At 31.0% G+C, this 7,013-nt stretch overlaps 1 long non-coding RNA gene across 1 annotated transcript; it reads left to right on the forward strand.

The window, feature by feature from the left end:
* Positions 1 to 458: 458 nt before the first annotated feature.
* LOC131050472 (uncharacterized) lies at positions 459 to 1,620 on the forward strand. Its single transcript, XR_009106954.1, has 2 exons — positions 459 to 825; positions 985 to 1,620. It is a non-coding gene; the product is annotated as an uncharacterized LOC131050472 (long non-coding RNA).
* The last annotated feature ends 5,393 nt before the right edge of the window (positions 1,621 to 7,013 follow it).

The raw sequence follows: 7,013 nt of genomic DNA on the forward strand, positions 1-7,013 counted from the left end.
TGAATTTACAAACTTATTCAATTTAATTTTTTAAATATATTTAATAAGATTGTTATAAAAACTTGTCTTAATATATATAATTTTAAAATTTAAATGCTTATTATTACTAAATTAGTAATTATTAATTGATTATCATTTAATGTTAATATATAATATATATTAGTGCATTAATTTATAAACTTATTTCGTAAATTTAAGATTTTTGCATATATTACTAATTTATCATTATTTTCTCATTAAGATAATGATTTTCATTTCTTCCCAAGAAAGATGTGCATTGATTTTCATTTCATTGCTTCAATCTTCTACTTTTATATTTTTTGACAGTTAATTTTTTTCTTAAAACGTTAAATGAAAGACATTGAAATGACTAAACCGTCATCAAAAATTCATATTACAGGTAGGGGTGACCGTCAAATTCCAGGCCTGCCGTGGACAATGACATTATTATTTTCAGAATGATGTGGCATGTGATTTGAAAATTATTGTGTTGGTTGTGGTGTATTAATCACATTGTTTTTCATGTGCTATTTATCTTGCCGGAATTCAGATGATTTACACTATGATTTGGGGTTCGATGAACAAGACACATAGGGCAAGCAAAAGTTTGTTTTTTTATTATTGAAGGGACGGCTCAAACCCTAGCCGCCATTACCATTCAGTTATAGTCTCATTGAGAGAGTTTTGAGAGGAATTTTGGCATGGTTTTCAGTTATCATGGACTTTGAAGGTTGGCAAGAAGGTTGGTGGACTCAGAATGAGCTGGAGTCGGATATTTGGGCAGACTTCATGGAATTGGATCTACAGTTTATAAACACATGAAAGGTAACATATGTAAAGTTTTTCACTTGTCTTTCAAAGGTAAACATGGTAAAAACAAAAAGAATAGGAAAAGTTTCACGTTTTTTTTTTATAAAGAAGTTACAGTTGTTTATTTTTGAAAAAGAAGAATTTATTTTTTCTGCAACTGTATTTGAGTTTCAGTTTTATTGGAAATCCAAACTCGAGGGTTTGTTCTTGGCTCAAGTATATAGTTTGATATAAGGGTTTCATTTTTTTCGTTCTATATATTCATGGCTTCAAGCCATTGTTCAGTTGGATGGTTGTAAAAAGGAAACAAAGCATTATTGAAGCTTTTATTGTGTTACATTTGAAAATTTGACCAAAAAAAAATTGAAAGAGGGTTTTGTTGTGTCTAGTTTTCACAACAGAGAATTAAACTTCAGTTTGAGAGAGATTTTGTGGTATTGTTACATACAGTACATATTGTAATTGGCAACATTGAAAATCATATTTGTTTTTGTATTCATTGATGATTTTAGGATTGCAAGTTTGATGCAGTTGTAAGGTCATTATTGATTACAAACTTAGACAATAACTTTGTATTTCGGGGGGTTGGTGCTCCTATGAAGTTGGTATTTTAGAAAAAGGTGTTGAGTAGTAACTCCACCATTGTTACAGAGTTGGTTCTCTTTGATTAATGAAAATGAAGTTTTAGCGAGTGGTTTTTTATACCCCATGAGGGTTTTTCCACTCGGGAAAATCATGTGTTACATGATGTTATTTGTGTTCAGTTTTTGTGCTTAAAAGTTCAATATCACTCATTCTTTTACTTGCTAATGTGTTCATTCAAAGTTCTGATGCTTTATCATTGTTTCAATTTGTTCAAAAAATTCTGAAAGTTCATTTATTCAAATTTGTCATTCAAAGTGCATTGTATGCATGTTAAAGAACTCTGTCATAAAGCAAGTTAAACCTGCATTTTGTGAGTTTGAAGTTATGTTTCAAAAAGCATAACAAGATTGTTCATTCAACATTAATTGAACAATACAATATCATGCTTTTAACATGAGTTGTTAATGTCATTCAAGTTGCATATCAAGTTTAAATTTACAGTTAAAAATATATATCACTCTAATTCACCCCCCCCCGCCTCTCAGAGTGATTCCATTTCCAACAAGTTGGAGTAAAACATTGAAGCACTTATACATGTAGAATATTAAGAAATTGAAGTGATATATAAATAATGTATTTTGAGTCTAGTTTTCAATTATGGAATTTATTCTAATACTTGAATGTTACAAATTAATTTTGTATAGGATTATACAAAAACCACTTTTTAAAAGTCACTTTTTACGCCCATACCATGCACATGTACGATGAACATAATTTGATCTAAATAAAAGTATTTTTATGATTCCTTTTGGGAAAAGATGAGAATTATAAGAAAGATTGATGAGGATGATTTTTATAATTTTTTTATACATCTTTTTTAATAATTTTTTATAGGCCCTAATTATTGTTTTTAGAAACCTTTCATGTACGATCAACATATTTTCAGCCAAAATAGTAATTCTTTTATTTATTTTTCATTATGTAAATAATTGTGTGTAGATTGATGACATAATATTTTCAAAAGAAACTTTAAAAAAGTAAAATTCTTTAAAAAATACAAAACCTTACATTTCAAGTTTATAGACTAGTTTCCTCAAAAATATAATAAAAAAATTGTCAAATCATAAAGAAGTTACATATTTAAAAACTAGATATCCTCATCTATGATGAGTTTTAACTTCATAAAAAAAATTGAAAAAGAAACTCATTAACCATATTGCCAAAGTCAAATTTTTCTCTTGGTGTTGACATGTAGGTCCAAGACTAAGGGTTGGGTTTCCAAGCCTAAAACAAAAGCAAGACCATAATATTCAAATTTTATGAAATGCATAGCCAGTTCAAAATGCATACCCATTCTATAAAGGAGAGGGGATATGTCATGAATATAAATGGATATCATATGCTTCAAAAATGAAATGGGACACCTTTTTTTAAAAAAAAATGAGTAACCATTTTAAAAATCAAAATGCGTACCCATTTCAAATGGGTATAAATTTAGGTTCGGGAGCTCGATCCTAAATGGGCACTTGTTCTTGTCTAGATTCTTTTCAAGTCTAAAACTTCTCCTAGAAGTGGACCCAACTTCTTGCATTTATCCCACTCTTCCCTCTATCTTTTTTTACATCTCTCACTATCTCTCTCTCCCTCCTCTCTTTATATGACTATCTCTATATGTATAGATCCCTCTATATATCTATCTCTCCCTCTCCCTCTCTATCTCTTTATATTTTTCTCTCACTATGTTTTTTTTGTCTCTCTCCCTCCCCCCTCTCTTTCACTTCATACATTTATGTCTCTCTGATGCGGGAGCATCCCCAGTCTATGAGCAATCTTGCATCAACCAAAAAAATATTTGCTTTATTTTGCTTAAGTTCAGTGTGTAGTTTTCTATGTTCATGTTGATAGGTGTCGGTAGTTGCTTGCTTTTCATTGCAGATCATATTTTCGGTTTCCAAGCTAGTTCATGTGCTTAATTCTAGATTCTCATTTCATTTGGATTCTTTTCCGAATAATCTCCCGATTTGGTTGTTTCTGGATTTCGGGACAGTTCTTGAGCTTACTGATTGGTTTTCCTTCATTTACAAAGTGGTTTCTTGGCGTGTGGATCTATTTGGGGTCTTGTCGAATGTTATTTGGCGTGTGGATAACCTTCCTATTGATCCATATTTCTTGGTTGTTATTTTTCAAAGGAATTTCTTTCATTCTTTGGGCTGACCTATTTACACGCTTCATTTTCCTGCATTGATGAATGTAATCTTTTGTGGCCGACTCGGATATGTTCCAGAGGGTATATATATGTTATTATGTGATAATTTGGAGGAAAGAGATAATTAGTAAGAAGAAGCGGTAATTTTAGATTCTTGATCAGCAATTCAGATGACCCTGTGAGTCCTAGTAGGGCTGTTATCTGGCAAGTTAGCCGACATGTAACCGGTTGTAATCCTGATGTCTAGTTATGAATGTATGATGATAACCGGTTGGTTATCTGATGTTCTATGATGATAATATGATTTGAATTTGTGTTATTTCTATGTTTTCCTATTGACTCCATTGTGTTACTCTTGTTGCATGAGCTGGTCTTTTCTCATTGAGGATCCACTGATCATGGTTGCATCACTCTCTCTCTCTCTCTAACCTCTCTTACTATTGATTTGTGTTTCTCTCTATCACTCTTTATTTCTCTATCTCACTCACTCACCCTCTCTCTCACTTTCCCTCTCTCTACCTTTCATTATCCCCTCTCTCTGTCTCTCCATCTCCCTTTCTCTATATGTTTCTATCTCTCTCACCATTTATTTACATTTCTATCTCTCCTATACATACTATATCCCTCTCTCTCTTACTCTTTGTATTTATCTCTCTATCTATCCCTCTCTATATCTATCTGAAGAGCACATAGTTATACTAAGAAGGGGGTGAATCAATATAACAACTAATTTTACTAATTTTAACTTTATCAATCGTAGTAGAATTATTCAATAACTTTCAACAATCATGCATATAAGAATAACACAACAACACAATGTTTATGTGGAAACCATAATGAGAAAAAACATGATAAATTAATGCTTTTAATAAAATTCTTCTTTTACTATGTTTGTAGACACCAACCTACTAGAGGCACCAACCCCTTGATTAATTCACAAGCGCTAACTCACTAGAGGCACCAACCTCATGCTAAGTTTCCACCTTTACTATGTTGCTTCTACAATGGATGATGGATGATTATAATCTTCAATAAATTCTTGCTCTTATATCCATTTTGAATCTTCCCAAGTTCTCTTCTCAAGCTAATATGTAGCTATAACTTCAATTACTATAAATCTGCCTCAAGGTTTCCTTTCGATCTGCAATCAATATGTTGTTATGATCTCTTGAATCCACTCCAAAATTTCCTCTCAACCTATTATCAATATGTTGTTTATGATCTCTTGAATCTGCTCCTCCACTTGGTGTGTATCCCTTTATATTCTCTCAAACATAACACACATCTCTCAAATTGATTTACAAGTGCCCTTTATATATTTCATGATACATATGAAGTGTCGTATCTTTCAATCTTTAATTTCATCTCTTCACTTAATTCTTTTCTTTACACATGAGATTGCTAGTGCATATAAGATATATCTTCTTTATAAATACACTACACACTCAAAAAAATGATTTGAATCTATCTTTTATATCTTTCATTTATCCTTTCATAAGGGTTGAGAATCTTTAAAAACCATTGAATGGTTGTGTATTTTCTTTGAAAGTCAAAACACTATCGACTTTGTTGATGAAGTTTCTATCATATAAGTTGGTTTATGAATTAGGATTTACACATATATGATAAAGTTGTTGGCAAGAGACACTGTACTGGTGAAGATTCATGCATGAAGATTGCTTAGGGGTTGTCATTGATGACAACTCAGTCAATAAATCATATATGATGTCTGCAAATTTGATTTATTGGAAGACTTAAGGATTTTTGGTTATTCATTAGGCATAAGTCTGGACAGTGGAATACAGTGTGCAGATTCATCGAGTATAACTCATTTCCGGTTGTATAGTTTTGGTTGTGGTATTAGAGATAGATGATTGGATGTTCAAGGCAACTTACTTCGTATTCTTGACCTCCAGTGTTGATTCATAAGCAAGATCAAAGGTCTGACATCCGTTGATTCCGGAAGAATGGAGTTATATTTGGGTTTGATGGAGTAACATATGTTGTGGAATTGTTGGGATGATTTCTGTTATGGGACTTTTTCCCATGAAAGAAATTTAAATAAAAGAATATATAAATCAAAGTAATTAAAAAATATTATTATAATGAAAGGGTGTGATTTTTGGTAAACACCCTTGTGACATTATATAAACCTATGAATTAATAGAGAAGGGACACATCGGAGAAGAAGACAAGAGAAGGATAAATTAAAGGGAGCACAAGAGAGGGGATAGTTAAGGTCTAGTGGGATGGCATTGGGTATTGGAGAAGGGGCATACAATGTGTGTCCAACTCGGGGTACAACGTACATCCGGGAGTGTCCTGACCAGGGTTGTGTTTGGTTATTTTATGTCGTGAAGGCATATGGGGTTCTGTGTAGGAACCGTGTCCTCCTGGAGTGCTTCCTTGTCTGCAAACCCTAGGCCTATAACTAATCCTCTATGTGCTAGAAAGCAACCTCTTCGTGATTTACAGATATGTATTAATCAATTTTATTTAGTCATTTCCCTAATGTTTCATTGTTGCAAATTACTATCTCAATGTTTTATTATTGATTATTGATGTACATTCATGTTGATAAAAAAACATCTTTAATTATATTTGTTGTATAAATGTTTTGAATGTTCATTCCATATAAAATAATACAAATTTATGAGTAATTAGTTTATCATTGATTTCAATAATTACTTTTGAGACTTTATTAAAATATTGTGTCAACACTTCAAAATAATAATAAATTAAACTATTTATCTTAGGTAAAAGGTTAATTACATTAGGTTTAACTTAATATTTGATTTATTTAACCCGCTACTAATACCTAATACCTAATTAATCATAGGGGGGAATTACCTATTCATTTGGTATCAGAGCCAAATCGATCTAGAAATCCTACACAAAATCATCCAATTTAATTGCTACACATTTATCTCTGTTGCGTTGCAAAGTAGAAAATAAATCATGAAGACAACAAAATAGTAATTGCTCTTTACTTTAGATTTTTATTTATGATTAGATTCCCTATATATTATTTATCAAAATATTTAACCCCCTTCATAAATTAATTCAATAGTCATGCAGAACCAAAACAATAAAAATAAACAAATAATAGGGTTTAGTTATAAGCCAAACATTTCAAACAAATTATACATTAAAATTTTAGATGAAATAAATTCATCCTATCTTCTTGAAACCTTTTAAGATTAATTTAAATAAGCTACTTTTACTACTTTAAATAATAATAATAATAAATAAATTATTATCTAATTCATATGTTGGTGAAAGATTAAAAAAAATATGATGCAAAATATGACATACGTTAGTTTTGCCTGTCAAATCACTTTTGGTAAAAAAAAAAATACAACTACAAACCTTCCAGTTTCCTCAACACTCCCATTAATTACTTTTAAAATAC

Source organism: Cryptomeria japonica, chromosome 1 (genome assembly GCF_030272615.1).
Source record: "Cryptomeria japonica chromosome 1, Sugi_1.0, whole genome shotgun sequence".
Lineage (NCBI taxonomy): Eukaryota > Viridiplantae > Streptophyta > Pinopsida > Cupressales > Cupressaceae > Cryptomeria > Cryptomeria japonica.